Here is a 15,930-nt window from a genome sequence, read left to right as displayed (position 1 = left end):
TGTGTGTGTGTAGAGGGGCACTTCACAGAGCCCCAGAGTGCTGACAAGGACTTAAATCCCTTCCTGGTGTCAGAGCTTTCTTGGCATTCTGGAAGCCATCACTTCTTGAGTCTTCCTCATGAGGCTTGTTGGTGGAATAAAGAAAAGACCATACACCCACAGACAGTTCCATACACGCGTGCACACGCATGTGCATGCACACGCACACACACAGAGAACTGTATTGAAATCTAATAACTTTATGACTTTATGTAGTTAAGTTTCCTACAGATGTCTTGCTTTTCCCCTGATGGTGATGCTGAGATTGGGAAAGACAGAAAATACAGGCCCCTTATCTCCTCTTTTCTTTTTCCTCTGTTCCAGGTCTTCCCTTTAAGAAACTATATGGGAACTGGCAATTTACACCCATATTCTGGTCATTTGCTTATATTTACTGAGCCCCTTCCTGGGTGCCATAGGATGATGGCCTTCTGAGGCTGGAGGTGCTGGGATTTGAGAGGTCGAGGTGGCTTGTTCCCAGTTCCTTATGTTCCTTGCCTCTCTTCCTGGTGGAGTGGCTGAGGCTGGGGGCAGAGGGCAGTATACCGGAGATCCCTCTCTCTCCATCTCTAGAACACAGTGTTTTAGACTTCTTGTTCTCATAAATCAGGGCTGGGACTTTGAGATGAAGATTTGTGAACAAGCTCATCAAGAGGTAGGATCATCTGGCCTTCCCTTCTTGAGTTTCAGATAAAGAAACAAGCCTAGAGGGTAGTGACTTGTCCACAGTGATGCAGTTGGTCAGGGCTAGAGTGAGTATCTAAATATATTTCCAAGGGCAAACTGAAATCCTATAAACACTGAGCCCCATCTGAGGCCTCCTGCAACATAAAGCTAGCAGGACTGGGAAGGGTGAGGGATTTATTCTGTAGTTTCCTTCCTTACATCTTATGAAGAGTCAACACCTTACTTCTGGTTGCTCTAGTTTGCTACCATGCTTCATTGTTTAGAGTGGATCCCAGTCTGCAGTCTTTGGTCTGGAACACAGCCCAGTCCTAAATTGCCTGTCTTGGGCCATGGGTTACCAAGTTTACAGACAACAATCCTGTGCCTCTGTAGACACGTGACCAGGCTATTAATAGATCTGAAGTTCTGGGAGAGTCTCAGCTCTTCCCCCACTTCCCCACTCCCAGCAGCCTGCCTGCTGGTAATTTCCTCAGTGCTCAGATAGCTAGACAGAGGATGGAAACAGGGCAGTCTGCCCATCCCCTTTTAGGAGGTAAGACAGGCCCAAGTCTGTATGAGTAACCTCTGGCCTTGTGGGTCTCTGTGCTGTATCAGGTCAAATGAAAGCGCTTAGCATTTAGGAAGAAATAATAGCCCTGTGCCCTAGGTGGGATTTTTTTTTTTTTTTAATAAATCTATGTTGGACCCTCACTATCTGAAAGACACTGAACTAGGCCCTTTGAATGTGTTATCTCAACCTTCTCTACAACCTTGTGAGATAGGTATTATTCTTATTTTATAGAGATTATTAAAACTCAGAAAGATTGACTAAGTAACCTACTGTTACACGGCTAAACAACACTTGAATCCAGGCCCTCTGATCTTGTTTTTCCTAAATGACAGCTTCCCTGTTTACAACTTTCTTTAGTAAAATTGGGCTAGGGTAATTTGGACAAATTATCATTGGGGGCACCTGTGTTATTGAATTGATTACACATAGCTCAGAGAAATGGGGGTGAACCTGAAGGGAGGGGAAGAAGGCCTATCAGTCTGTGGGCAATCAAAGGGAATTCAGTGGATGGCTATAGCAGGATGGTACCTTTCATAGGCCTGTGTGCCCTTAGTGAACTCAGGTCAGATAGTGGCTGTCCTGCAGGCTAATAAACCATATTCCTTAGCATGGCATTCAAGGCACTCAGAGGTGGGGTTTCTGCTTCATAACTCCTATTCTGTCTCTTCTTACTTCCTGTCACACAGACTGTTCTTTGTTCTATTGTTTATCAAATCTGCTGTCATCTTCCATGCATGGGCATTTGTAGGCTCTATTAAGATTTGAATCAAAAAGTAACTATTGGGGCTTCCCTGGTGGTGCAGTGGTTAAGAATCTGCCTGCCAATGTGGGGGACATGGGTTCGAGCCCTGGTCTGGGAGGATACCACATGCCGCAGAGCAACTGGGCCCGTGAGCCACAACTGCTGAGCCTGGGCTCTAGAGCCTGTGAGCCACAACTGCTGAGCCTGCGCGTCTGGAGCCTGTGCTCCGCAACAAGAGAGGCCGCTATAGTGAGAGGCCCGCGCACCGCGATGAAGAGTGGCCCCCGCTTGCTGCAACTGGAGAAAGCCCTCGCACAGAAACGAAGACCCAACACAGCTAAAAATAAAAATAAATTAATAAATAAATTTATTAAAAAAAAAAAAAAGTAACCATTGACAGCTTAGGGCTGAGCAGACAGTTTTGAATCCCCAGTCACTCCAGAGCCATTTTGGACTGAAGCTTTCTCATTCCTTCATTCCTTCACTCATGTATTCAGTTATTCTAACATATTGGGCACTCTCTCTGTGCCAGGTACTGTACTAGGCCCTGGGAATCAGTATAATGAGCAAGACAGATATGGTTCCTGCTCTCCTAGAGCTTACAGTGTAGCAAGGAAGGCAAAAATAAAACAGATAATCACAATGAAGTCTGATGACTTATGAGGTGGAAATAAGGGTTGTGATGAGAGGGTACTTATGGCTGAGAAACTTAATATTGTTTAGGGTGTTAGGAAAGACCTCAACACTACCTTAATAGATGACGTTTAAGTTGAGACCTGAGAATTGAGAAAAAATAACTAAGTAAATGGGGTTAAGAAAGGTAAATTCTAGGCAGCAGATAGAGTATATGCAGAGGCCTAAAGTCCAGGTGATAGGGATAAGACCACTTCCATGTTGGTTAATTTATTAAGCAACCATTTACAGCTGGTGGGTTATGTCATGCACTGTGCTAGGGTCTGGGGACATACAAAACAATCAGACATGGTCCCTACCTGCCCTGGAGATGCTCAGTTAGGAGCAGTGGCTTTACTGCTTGGTAACCAGGGTGCTAAAGTCATCCTAGGTCTTGGATTCAATCTCCTGGCTCCCATGTGACAAGACTTAACACCTTCAGAGACACTGCCTGCCCTTGAGTATTTGGCCCACCTGTCAAGCAGAGAGGATGTGGACCACAGCTGGAAACTTGTAGCATTTGCTTTCATCCCTGGCTTCACACTCGCCAGATCCTTGGTTGATGGGGTTCATCTACAGACTTGAGGTTGATGGAGGTCAAGAAATTGGCTTTTACCTCAGCAGGAGCATAGAAGAGGCTTTCTGGCTAAGATGGAGTTGCCATGGTTGTCAGAGCTGTGTCCCTGGTGCCTCGTATTTGTTAGTTGGATTGATTGTGTGGTCTCAGACCCACCCATTGTCTTGAATACACCTATGGTGGTATTTTAGTTCTGTTTTTCTGAGTTCTGGTACCGCTTATAATAGACAGAAGGCTCAGTGGCTGGCTGCCTTGGACTGTGCAGTTGCCTAACTCCAGGGTGCGCTGTTCACATAGACTGTGTTGTGAATGGACCCACCCCTCCCTAACTGTGCAACAGTGCATCCTTGTGGCTCTGGTTAAAGGGAAAGGAAGTTATTTAAACACTGACTGTGTGCCTCAGGCTAGTGGTTTATATTCTCTATTTCATTTAATAATCTGAACAATGCTCTGAGGTAAATACTATTGTTATGCTTATTTACAGATGAGAAGACTGAAGGTTTGGTGAAGCTAGTGAGTAGTGCCTTGGGATTAGAGCTCGGGTCTGATTGAAGTTCATGCTTCTCTCCCACTCCCAGCTGTTTCCCAATGCGGTCACAGACTTCAGGTCTTGTGTGTCATCTTGTTTCCATGGCTTCCTTGGCCTTGTCTATTTTGACTTATCTGCCTGGCCGCCCTGTGTCAGTAACCTAAGGATTCTCAGCATGGCTGAGGCTCAGGAATGTGTCCTGCTTGGGAGATACTCTAGAGTCATTTTTTTTTCCATCTAAAATTATTTTTGTGTTTAGCAGGAGGCAACAATATAACTGTAGCTAAAGTCATTTTAAAGGGTAAGTCAGCTCTGGATTTGCTGGGCTGCCTTTCTTACTGCAGCTCCCACAGCGTTCTCAGTAGGATAGAAGCTGGGGATGGCTCACTGGAGATGAGTTTGGGTGAAAAAGGCATTGGATCTGGGCTTGGCTGATGGGATGAGATTCCCTCAGCATTTCTAAGTTGCATGGCTGCTAGGGTTGGTTGGATCTTTGCAAATTAGTACTTAATGTTCCTTTTCCAGGGACCTGTGGTTCTCGTTTCTCCCTTTTAGTAGAGGACCTGCCTCTTCAACTGGGGATTCTGGAGCTACTGACCTTAGAGTGGGGAGGGTTTTTCCTTCCTGGAGTTGTCAGGGCTGTGTTTGGTATGGGAGAGGGCTGTGTCAGGCAGAGTCTGGGGGAAGGCGAGAGGAGAGGTGGGGTGTGTATTCACTGCCTCACCTGCTTTTCAGTACTCTTTCTTCCCTTCCTTTCTCTTGACAGTTTTGCAGTCCCATTTGAGAAGTAGGATTTAAATAACAGAAGGCCTCTGCACTCACCTAGCTTGTGCTCCAGCTACCCCAGACTGCTTGCAGGTCCTGAAGCATGACAGGCTATTTCATATCTCAGGTCTTTGTACATTCTGTTCCCTCTGTCCTTTCCATCCCTAGAGAAGAGGGAAGATGTCCTTTCCATCTTCTCTGCCCCCTGGATACCTCCTCATCCTTTCAAGACTCAGTTTAGATGTTACCTTTTTAGTGACATTGCCTTTGATCCCTTCTTTCTGTGGAGGTAGGCACTCTGTACAGGCCTTTGTTGTACCATGTTTACTCACTTAACTCTCTGCTTCGCTGTCCACATCTTGAGCCCCTTAAGAGCAAGAGACTGAGTCGGTTTCATCTTTCTTTAGCAGGCACAGGACCTGAAGGAGACTAGAGTATCAAGAAATTTGAACTGAACTACACTGATGCCTGAACTAGATGGCTGTACAACTATCTTGTGTACCTCCATAAACTAAAAAAGGATTCTCTTGCATAATTCACTGTATTGTGTTATCTTCTAGGTCCCATAGTCCTTCAAACATGCATGGCGGTAGCTGACTTCCAGAGAGAGCAGTGTCGTGCTCTACAGATGTTATCTTTGCCTGCTTTGCCCTTCGCCTCACAGTGCTCTTCTGGGCCCCTGGGCCTGATCCAGGGAATGAATAGGGAGGAAATGCCAGAAATGAGCCACGCTTGGTATCCTGAATCCTTAATTTGCAGGTTTGGTCCTGTGGGGCAGTGCAAGGTGAGAAAATGGAAATGAACCTGTTCCCTGTAATAGCAGCTGAACTGGTCGCCTCCAAATTATGACTGCCATCACTGTTGCTGCAGCAGCCATAGCCACGAGGCACTCCCCTTACTGTATTCTGGGTCTAAGACAATCAGTTCTTCTAAATTAGCTCACTTGGCTCACTCTGAGTTTCTCACAGGACTGAGATCCTGAAACAAGTCCTATTACACTTGTTTTTCTACCATTGTCGGGCCACAGACTGTGAGATCATTTATTCTTCTCCCTTCATTTTTATAGGGGAGGAAACTGAAGTTCACAGTGCCATGGGACTAGCTCATGGTCATGGTCTAGCTGAGGCTAGACACCGGTCTTCCAGCTCCCTGCAGAGTGGTCTCTTCACTCTGCCTTGTTGCCTCTGATATCAGTTTCCTCTTTCTATTTGTAATTCCTGTAGGTTGTGAACTTGGTGAGGGTGAGGGAGCCAGGAAACTTGATATCTTTTCCTTCTGTCACCCCCTCCTCCTGCCTAGGCTAGGCAGAGAAGACGTTCAGGGAAGACTTGGTGAAGGACTGAATAGAAACCTAAGTTGGCCCAGGAAGATCTCATGGGCTAAGCCAGAGGAAGACTAAAGAAAACAGATCCCTCCCAGTTTCACTGGAACATCTTTGATTTTGGTGATGATTCTTGTGGTTTGGCTTTGCTAGTGTTAAACGCAACCTTGGCTGGAGCATGGACGAGGTGTGGTTTGTGATACTGGTGTTTTATCTGGTGAAAGCCAGGTCTGTAATGAAAGTTCTGGGAAAATACCACATCTCAGCTAACTGAAGATCCCTTTGGGTTTTCAGACCCCTCCCTTGCTCGCCAGCAGCAATCACAGGACATAGAGATTGGGCGCATCATTGCTAACTCCATTACAAATAGATAACATTGCTTCAGTGCTTACTATGATTTCTGGAACTATTTTAGGTATTTCAAAATTCTTTTAATCCTCACAATCCTCCATGAGTAGTTACTATAATTCTTTTTAACCTTTCAAATCGATTTTATTGAGATGTAATTTACATGTAGTAAAATGCACTCATTTTAAGTGTTCAGTTTGAGTTTTGACAAATATATACACCTCTGTAACCTCTCCCCTGCAATCTCCCCCTGCAATCAAGGTATAGAACATTTCCATCAGTGGGTACTATTATTATCTTCATTCTACAGGGAGAACACTGAGGTACAGAGGAATTAAGTGATTTGTTCAAGGTCTCATGGCTAATAAGTGATAGAACCAGGATTTGAACCCAGGCTGTCTGACTCCAGAGCCCATGTTCTTAACTACTGTGCTATTCTGCCTTCCATCTCTTCTTTTGTGGTCCAGCCATTGCCTGTCTTGCCCTGGTGGACAAGTGCATTAAAGAGTAAGATGACATAGGCTTAAAAGTCTAAGCACTAAAGGGGTCTTGAGGAGCAAGAGGCCCAGAGGTAGGTGGTGGAGAGGGATGAAACAGCTATCAGTACCCCTAGAATCTCAGGACCAAAGTAGGCAGAACTACTTGCCTTATGCCCAGCCTTTGCCTCTCCAGGCCTGTGAAGAATGGGGTGGACTAGGGAGCCTGCTAACAGGGTATAATGTAGTGTCTGAAAAAGGGACTGGCTCCTAGGCTCACAGAACAAGATATAGAAATAGGGATGATAGGACACGGTAGTCTCATATGCTCTGAGACTGCTCTCTGTGGTAGGCTGCAGCCAGTTCTGGGCTAGGCGCTATAAGGGCAACATGGACAGGCCAGAGCATATGTAAAGGAGGCAAGATGGAGAGGGGCCTTGAAACCTAGTGCTTTGGAGAGGAGTTGAAGGAGCCAGGTTTGGAAGCCCTGAAGAGAAAATGTAATCATTGTCTTCCTATCCCTGAAAGGCTGTTCTTTGGAAGAGAAAATCAACTTGTTTTTCTGTGTGGCTTCAGAAGGCATAATTAGAGCCCTATGGGTGGGCCAGTATAGCATATTTTGGAAAAATTAAAGTGCAGTGGATATGAAATGCCTCATTAGCTTGTCATTTGTTTGAAGTACAAATAAGGTCAGATGTCTTTCCAATATTAAGGTTAATCTCTTGAATGACTATAAAATTATCAGGAAATTTAGTATGTTTCTCTTGGGGTTTTTCCTCCTCCCTCTTTCTCTTTCTGAAGTATTAAGAACTCTAAGGGGTCAGGCTTAGTTCCAAATAGAGGGCTAGAGAATCTTATTGGTCTGGTTGCGGGCCCCGTATTTTAGCTTCTGTTGATGATAACACAGTGTGGCTTTTAAAAACGGACTACTCACAGTATGTTGTTTCCTTATTTAGTGTAGCTGTGAGGACTTGGTTCTGCACAACTGACAGTGGTTCTTTGAGGGAGGATGATATAGTGCTCCTTGAATGTCACACTTGGCCTAGGCTTTACTGTGTTTGACCTCTCCAAGTCATGTCTATATATGCTCATCCACTGGAGAAGGGAACCTCTTCAATCTCTAGTTGTCTGGGTCTAGAAGTGTTTGCATAGCCAGCATTCTTCCATGATCATTTTGGTTATGGTACTGAGCTTGGAACACCCATTCATACTTTCTCTTTCCTCAGTGTGAGTGCTTACTGTAGGCTCTTACTGTCCCTTCCTACCTTTAACTTGACTTAAAATCTCAGTCAGTCCGAGAAATTCTAATAGTATAGAACCTCAAAAGAAAGGTGGTCAAGGTTTCAGTCTTTGGTCCTGGGAGAGCTTTGGACCCTGTGTATATTTGTATTCATTTTTCCCAGCTTTACATCCCAAGGAGTATTGGGAACAGTCTTTGCCAAGTCACAGAAGATCATGTTGTATCCTTTTCCCCAGGGATAATGTGTGCCTGCTTGCTTTATATTTATATAATTAAAGGGGGGTTAAAAAACCCCTTAAGAACAATAGTCTGCACCAAGATGACTTGATGTTTCTAAGACAGAGCGGGGCTGACAACTTTTAAAATGGCAGTTTTTCTCTAACTAAAGTAGTTTGGATTGTTGTTTAATCTGGTCCCCTGCTAATAAACAAGGAAGATTTTCCAAACTACTGTAATTCCCTGTCATTGGAGTGGGCCATGCAGAGATAGGAGTGCTTTGAATTTACAACTGTTAAACAGAGACTAGCTGCCTAGGGCCACTGGGAGGAAATGCTGAATTTCTTAATAAGACCACCATCCAGGATGACTAAGGTTGGCATTAGAAGATGTGAGAAGGGGCAACTGGACCATGTCATCTGAACCTGGATCTTGAAACCCTTTCCTTCATTGAGGGACTGATTCTTACTAAATATCTGTACTACCACCATACTAGCTTCTGGAAGGTACTGCTTTCCTTTTATGTTTGGGTCCAAGTTGGGTACAGGAGCTTTTTTTTTCACTGTCATGTAACTGGGTCCTACACAGAATGTTGTTGTTGTTGTTGTTTGGTCTTGCTTGACTATTTTCCTTTATTTCTTTTTCTTTTTTTTTGAATTTTATTTATTTTGTATACAGCAGGTTCCTATTAGTTATCTATTTTATACACATCAGTGTATACATGTCAATCCCAATCTCCCAATTCATCACACCACTCCCCCCAACCCCCACCCCCTGCCACTTTCCCCCCTTGGTGTCCATACGTTTGTTCTCTACATCTGTGTCTCTATTTCTGCCCTGCAAACTGGTTCATCTGTACCATTTTTCTAGGTTCCACATATATGCGTTAATATACGATATTTGTTTTTCTCTTTCTGACTTACTTCTCTCTGTATGACAGTCTCTAGGTCCATCCACATCTCTACAAATGACCCAATTTCGTTCCGTTTTATGGCTAATATTCCATTGTATATATGTACCATGTCTTCTTTATCCATTCGTCTGTCGATGGGCATTTAGGTTGCTTCCATGACCTGGCTATTGTAAATAGTGCTGCAATGAACATTGGGGTGCATGTGTCTTTTTTTTTTTTTTTTTTTTTAAGTTACGTGATTGTTCTTTTTTTTTTTTTTTAAACATCTTTATTGGAGTATAATTGCTTTACAATGGTGTGTTAGTTTCTGCTTTATAACAAACTGAATCAGTTATACATATACATATGTTCCCATGTCTCTTCCCTCTTACATCTCCCTCCCTCCCACCCTCCCTATCCCACCCCTCTAGGTGGTCACAAAGCACCAAGCTGATCTCCCTGTGCTATGCGGCTGCTTCCCACTAGCTATCTATTTTACATTTGGTAGTGTATATATGTCCATGCCACTCTCTCACCCTGTCACATCTTACCCCTCCCCCTCCCCATATCCTCAAGTCCATTCTCTAGTAGGTCTGTGTCTTTTTTTTTTTCTATCTTTTTTTTTTTTTAAACATCTTTATTGAAGTATAATTGCCTTACAATAGTGTGTTAGCTTCTGCTTTATAACAAAGTGAATCAGTTATACATATACAATATGTTCCCATTTCTCTTCCCTCTTGCATCTCCCTCCCTCCCACCCTCCCCATCCCACCCCTCTAGGTGGTCACAAAGCACCGAGCTGATCTCCCTGTGCTATGCGGCTGCTTCCCACTAGCTATCTATTTTACGTTTGGTAGTGTATATATGTCCATGCCACTCTCTCACCCTGTCACATCTTACCCCTCCCCCTCCCCATATCCTCAAGTCCATTCTCTAGTAGGTCTGTGTCTTTATTCCCATCTTGCCACTAGGTTCTTCATGACCTTTTTTTTTTCCTTAGATTCCATATATATGTGTTAGCATACTGTATTTGTTTTTCTCTTTCTGACTTACTTCACTCTGTATGACAGACTCTAACTTCATCCACCTCACTACAAATACCTCCATTTCATTTCTTTTTATGGCTGAGTAATATTCCATTGTCTATATGTGCCACATCTTCTTTATCCATTCATCCGATGATGGACACTTAGGTTGCTTCCATGTCCTGGCTATTGTAAATAGAGCTGCAATGAACATTTTGGTACATGACTCTTTTTGAATTATGGTTTTCTCAGGGTATATGCCCAGTAGTGGGATTGCTGGGTCGTATGGTAGTTCTATTTTTAGTTTTTTAAGGACTCTCCATACTGTTCTCCATAGTGGCTGTATCAATTTACATTCCCACCAACAGTGCAAGAGGGTTCCCTTTTCTCCACACTCTTTCCAGCATTTACTGTTTGTAGATTTTCTGATGATGCCCATTCTAACTGGTGAGAGGTGATACCTTATTGTAGTTTTGATTTGCATTTCTCTAATAATTAGTGATGTTGAGCATCCTTTCATGTGCTTCTTGGCCATCTGTATGTCTTCTTTGCAGAAATGTCTATTTAGGTCTTCTGCCCATTTTCTGATTGGGTTGTTTGTTTTCTTAATATTGAGCTGCATGAGCTGTTTATATATTTTGGAGATTAATCCTTTGTCCGTTGATTCGTTTGCAAATATTTTCTCCCATTCTGAGGGTTGTCTTTTCGTCTTGTTTGTAGTTTCCTTTGCTTTGTAAAAGCTTTGAAGTTTCATTAGGTCCCATTTATTTATTTTTGTTTTTATTTCCATTACTCTTGGAGGGGGATCAAAAAAATCTTGCTGTGATTTATGTCAAAGAGTGTTCTGCCTATGTTTTCCTCTAAGAGTTTTATAGTGTCCGGTGTTACATTTAGGTCTCTAATCCATGTTGAGTTTTTTTGTGTGTGTATGGTGTTAGGGAGGTTTCTAATTTCATTCTTTTACATGTAGCTGTCCAGTTTTCCCAGCACTGCTTATTGAAGAGACTGTCTTTTCTCCATTGTATATCCTTGCCTCCTTTGTCATAGATTAGTTGAACATAGGTGCGTGGGTTTATCTCTGGGCTTTCTATCCTGTTTCATTGATCTGTATTTCTGTTTTTGTGCCAGTACCATATTGTCTTGATTACTGTAGCTTTGTAGTATAGTCTGATGTCAGGGAGTCTGATTCCTCCAGCTCCATTTTTCTCCCTCAAGACTGCTTTGGCTATTTGGGGTCTTTTGTGTCGCCATACAAATTTTAAGATTTTTTGTTCTAGTTCTGTAAAAAATGCCATTGGTAGTTTGATAGGGATTGCATTGAATCTGTAGATTGCTGTGGGTAATATAGTCATTTTCACAATGTTGATTCTTCCAATCCAAGAATATGGTATATCTCTCCATCTGTTTGTGTCATCTTTGATTTCTTTCATCAGTGTCTTATAGTTTTCCGAGTACAGGTCTTTTACCTCCTTAGGTAGGCTTATTCCTAGGTATTTTATTCTTTTTGTTGCAATGGTGAATGAGATTGTTTCCTTAATTTCTCTTTCTGATCTTTCGTTGTTAGTGTATAGGAATGCAAGAGATTTCTGTGCATTAATTGTATATCCTACAACTTTACCAAATTCACTGATTAGCTCTAGTAGTTTTCTGGTGGCATCTTTAGGATTCTCTATGTATGGTATCATGTCATCTGCAAACAGTGACAGTTTTACTTCTTCTTTTCCAATTTGTATTCCTTTTATTTCTTTTTCTTCTCTGACTGCCATGGCTAGGACTGCCAAAACTATGTTGAAAAATAGTGGTGAGAGTGGACAACCTTGTCTTGTTCCTGATCTTAGAGGAAATGGTTTCAGTTTTTCACCATTGAGAATGATGTTTGCTGTGGGTCTGTTGTATGTGGCCTTTATTATCTTGAGGTAGGTTCCCTCTATGCCCACTTTCTGGAGAGTTTTTATCATAAATGGGTGTTGAATTTTGTCAAAAGCTTTTTCTGCATCTATTGAAATGATCATATGGTTTTTCTTCTTCAGTTTGTTAATATGGTGTATCACATTGATTGATTTGCATATATTGAAGAATCCTTGCATCCCTGGGATAAATAAATGCCACTTGATCATGGTGTATGATCCTTTTAATGTGTTGTTGGGTTCTGTTTGCTGGTATTTTGTTGAGGATTTTTGCATCTATATTCATCAGTGATATTGATCTGTAATTTTCTTTTTAATAAATTTATTTATTTATTTATTTATTTATTTAATGTTTGGCTGTTTTGGGTCTTCATTTCTGTGTGAGGGCTTTCTCTAGTTGTGGCAAGCAGGGGCCACTCTTCATTGCGGTGAGCGGGCCTCTCACTATCGCGGCCTCTCTTGTTGCAGAGCACAGGCTCCAGACGCGCAGGCTCAGTAACTGTGGCTCACGGGCCCAGCTACTCCGCGGCACGTGGGATCTTCCCAGACCAGGGCTCGAACCCGTGTCCCCTGCATTGGCAGGCAGATACTCAACCACTGTGCCACCAGGGAAGCCCCGTAATTTTCTTTTTTTGAAGTATCTTTTGGTATCCAAGTCATGGTGGCCTCATAGAATGAGTTTGGGAGTGTTCCTTCCTCTGCAAATTGTTGGAAGAGTTTGAGAAGGATGGCTGTTAGGTCTTCTCTAAATGTTTGATAGAATTCACCTGTGAAGCCATCTGGTCCTGGACTTTTGTTTGTTGGAAGATTTTTAATCACAGTTTCAATTTCATTACTTGTGATTGGTATGTTCATATTTTCTATTTCTTCCTGTTTCAATCTTGGAAGGTTATGCCTTGCTAAGAATTTATCCATTTCTTCCAGGTTGTCCATTTTATTGGCATAGAGTTGCTTGTAGTAGTCTCTTATGATGCTTTGTATTTCTGCGGTGTCCATTGTAACTTCTCCTTTTTCATTTCTAAATTTATTGATTTGAATCTTCTCCCTCTTTTTCTTGATGAATCTGGCTGAAGGTTTATCAATTTTGTTTATCTTCTCAAAGAACCAGCTTTTAGTTTTATTGATCTTTGCTTTTGTTTTCTTTGTTTCTATTTCATATATTTCTGCTCTGATTTTTATGATTTCTTTCCTTCTATTAACTTTGGGTTTTGTTTGTTCTTCTTCCTCTAGTTCCTTTAGGTGTAAGGTTAGAATGTTTATTTGAGATTTTTCTTGTTTCTTGAGGTAGGCTTGTATTGCTATAAACTTCCCTCTTAGAACTGCTTTTGCTGCATCCCATAGGTTTTGGATCATCATGTTTTCATTGTCATTTGTCTCTAGGTATTTTTTGATTTCCTCTTTGATTTCTTCAGTGACCTCTTGGTTATTTAGTAACGTATTGTTTAGCCTCCATGTGTTTGTGTTTTTTTACGTATTTTACCCTGGAATTGATTTCCATAGCGTTGTGGTCGGAAAAGATGCTTGACACGATTTCAAGTTTCTTAAATTTACTGAGGCTTGATTTGTGACCCAAGATGTGATCTATCCTGGAGAATGTTCCGTGTGCACTTGAGAAGAAAGTGTAATCTGCCCTTTTTGGAAGGAATGTCCTATTAATATCAATTAAATCTATCTGTTCTATTGTGTCATTTAGAGCTTGTGTTTCCTTTTTAATTTTCTGTCTGGATGATCTGTCCATTGGTGTAAGTGAGGTGTTAAAGTCCCCCACTATTATTGTGTTACTGTTGAATTCCTCTTTAATAGCTGTTAACAGTTGCCTTATGTATTGAGGTGCTCCTATGTTGGGTGCATATATATTTATAATTGTTATATCTTCTTCTTGGATTGATCCCTTGATCATTATATAGTGTCCTTCTTTGTCTTTTGTAGTAGTCTTTATTTTAAAGTCGATTTTGTCTATTATGAGAATTGCTACTCTGGCTTTCTTTTTATTTCCATTTGGATGGAATATGTTTTTCCATCCCCTCACTTTCAGTCTGTATGTGTCCCTAGGTCTGAAGTGGGTCTCTTTTTTTTTTTTTTTTTTTTTTAAAGAAGAGAAAGGTAATTTTAAGTTTATTTATTTATTTATTTATTTATTTATTTTTGGCTGTGTTGGATCTTCATTTCTGTGCGAGGGCTTTCTCTAGTTGCGGCGAGCGGGGGCCACTCTTCATCGCGGTGCGTGGGCCTCTCACTATCGCGGCCTCTCTTGTTGCGGAGCACAGGCTCCAGGCGCGCAGGCGCAGGCTCAGTAGTTGTGGCTCATGGGCCCACTTGCTCCGCGGCATGTGGGATCTTCCCAGACCAGGGCTCGAACCCGTGTCCCCTGCATTGGCAGGCGGATTCTCAACCACTGCGCCACCAGGGAAGCCCTGAAGTGGGTCTCTTGTAGACAGCATATATGTGGGTCTTGTTTTTGTATCCATTCAGCGAGCCTGTGTCTTTTGGTTGGAGTATTTAATCGATTCACGTTTAAGGTAATTATTGATATGTATGTTCCTATTAACATTTTCTAAATTGTTATGGGTTTGTTTTTGTAGGTCCTTTTCTTCTCTTGTGTTTCCCACTTAGAGAAGTTCCTTTAGCATTTGTTGTAGAGCTGGTTTGGTGATGCTGAATTCTCTTAGCTTTTGCTTGTCTGTAAAGCTTTTGATTTCTCCATCGAATCTGAATGAGATCCTTGCCGGGTAGAGTAATCTTGGTTGTAGGTTCTTCCCTTTCATCACTTTAAATATGTCATGCCACTCCCTTCTGGCTTGTAGAGTTTCTGCTGAGAAATAAGCTGTTAACCTGATGGGAGTTCCCTTGTATGTTATTTGTCATTTTTCCCTTGTTGCTTTCAATAGTTTTTCTTTGTCTTTAATTTTTGTCAATTTGATTACTATGTGTCTTGGTGTGTTTCTCCTTGTGTTTCTCCTGCCTGGGACTCTCTGTGCTTCCTGGACTTGGGTGGCTATTCCCTTTCCCGTGTTAGGGAAGTTTTCAACTGTAATCTCTTCAAATATTTTCTCGGGTCCTTTCTCTCTCTCTTCTCCTTCTGGGACTGCTATAATGCGAATGTTGTGTGTTTAATGTTGTTCCAGAGGTCTCTTAGGTGGTCTTCATTTCTTTTCATTCTTTTTTCTTTATTCTGTTCCATGGCAGTGAATTCCACCATTCTGTCTTCCAGGTCACTTATCCATTCTTCTGCTTCAGTTATTCTGTTACTGATTCCTTCTAGTGTATTTTTCATTTCAGTTATTGTATTGTTCCTCTCTGTTTGTTTGTTCTTTCATTCTTCTAGGTGTTTGTTCTTTAATTCTTCTAGGTCTTTGTTAAACATTTCTTGTGTCTTCTCGATCTTTGCCTCCATTCTTTGTCTGAGGTCCTGGATCAACTTCACTATCATTATTATTCTGAATTTTTTTTCTGGAAGGTTGCCTATCTCTACTTCATTTAGTTGTTTTTCTGGGGTTTTATCTTGCTCCTTCATCTGGTACAAAGTCCTCTGCCTTTTCATGTTGTCTATCTTTCTGTGAAAGTGGTTTTCCTTCCACAGGCTGCAGGATTGTAGTTCTTCTTGCTTCTTCTGTCTGCCCTCTGGTGGATGAGGATATCTAAGAGGCTTGTGCAAGCCTCTGGTGGTGGGTGGAGCTGTGTGTTGCTCTGGTGGGCAGAACTCAATAAAACTTTAATCCACTTGTCTGCTGATGGGTGGGGCTGGGTTCCCTCCCTGTTGGTTGTTTGGCCTGAGGCGACCCAGCACTGGAGGCTACCTGCCTCTTTGGTGGGGCTGATGGCAGACTCTGGGAGGACTCACGCCAAGGAGTACTTCCCAGAACTTCTGCTGCCAGTGTCTTTGTCCCCATGGTGAGCCACAGCCACCCCCACCTCTGCAGGAGACCCTCCAATACTAGCAGGTA

General features: G+C 42.3%; 1 protein-coding gene across 8 annotated transcripts in view; it reads left to right on the top strand.

Moving 5' to 3' along the window:
* Positions 1-15,930, top strand: part of STIM1 (stromal interaction molecule 1) — a 197,487-nt gene that overhangs the window by 66,048 nt on the left and 115,509 nt on the right. The window lies entirely within an intron of this gene.

The sequence above is a fragment of the Balaenoptera acutorostrata genome, chromosome 9 (genome assembly GCF_949987535.1).
Source record: "Balaenoptera acutorostrata chromosome 9, mBalAcu1.1, whole genome shotgun sequence".
Taxonomy (NCBI): domain Eukaryota; kingdom Metazoa; phylum Chordata; class Mammalia; order Artiodactyla; family Balaenopteridae; genus Balaenoptera; species Balaenoptera acutorostrata.
This window is presented reverse-complemented; position numbering and strand designations above follow the sequence as displayed.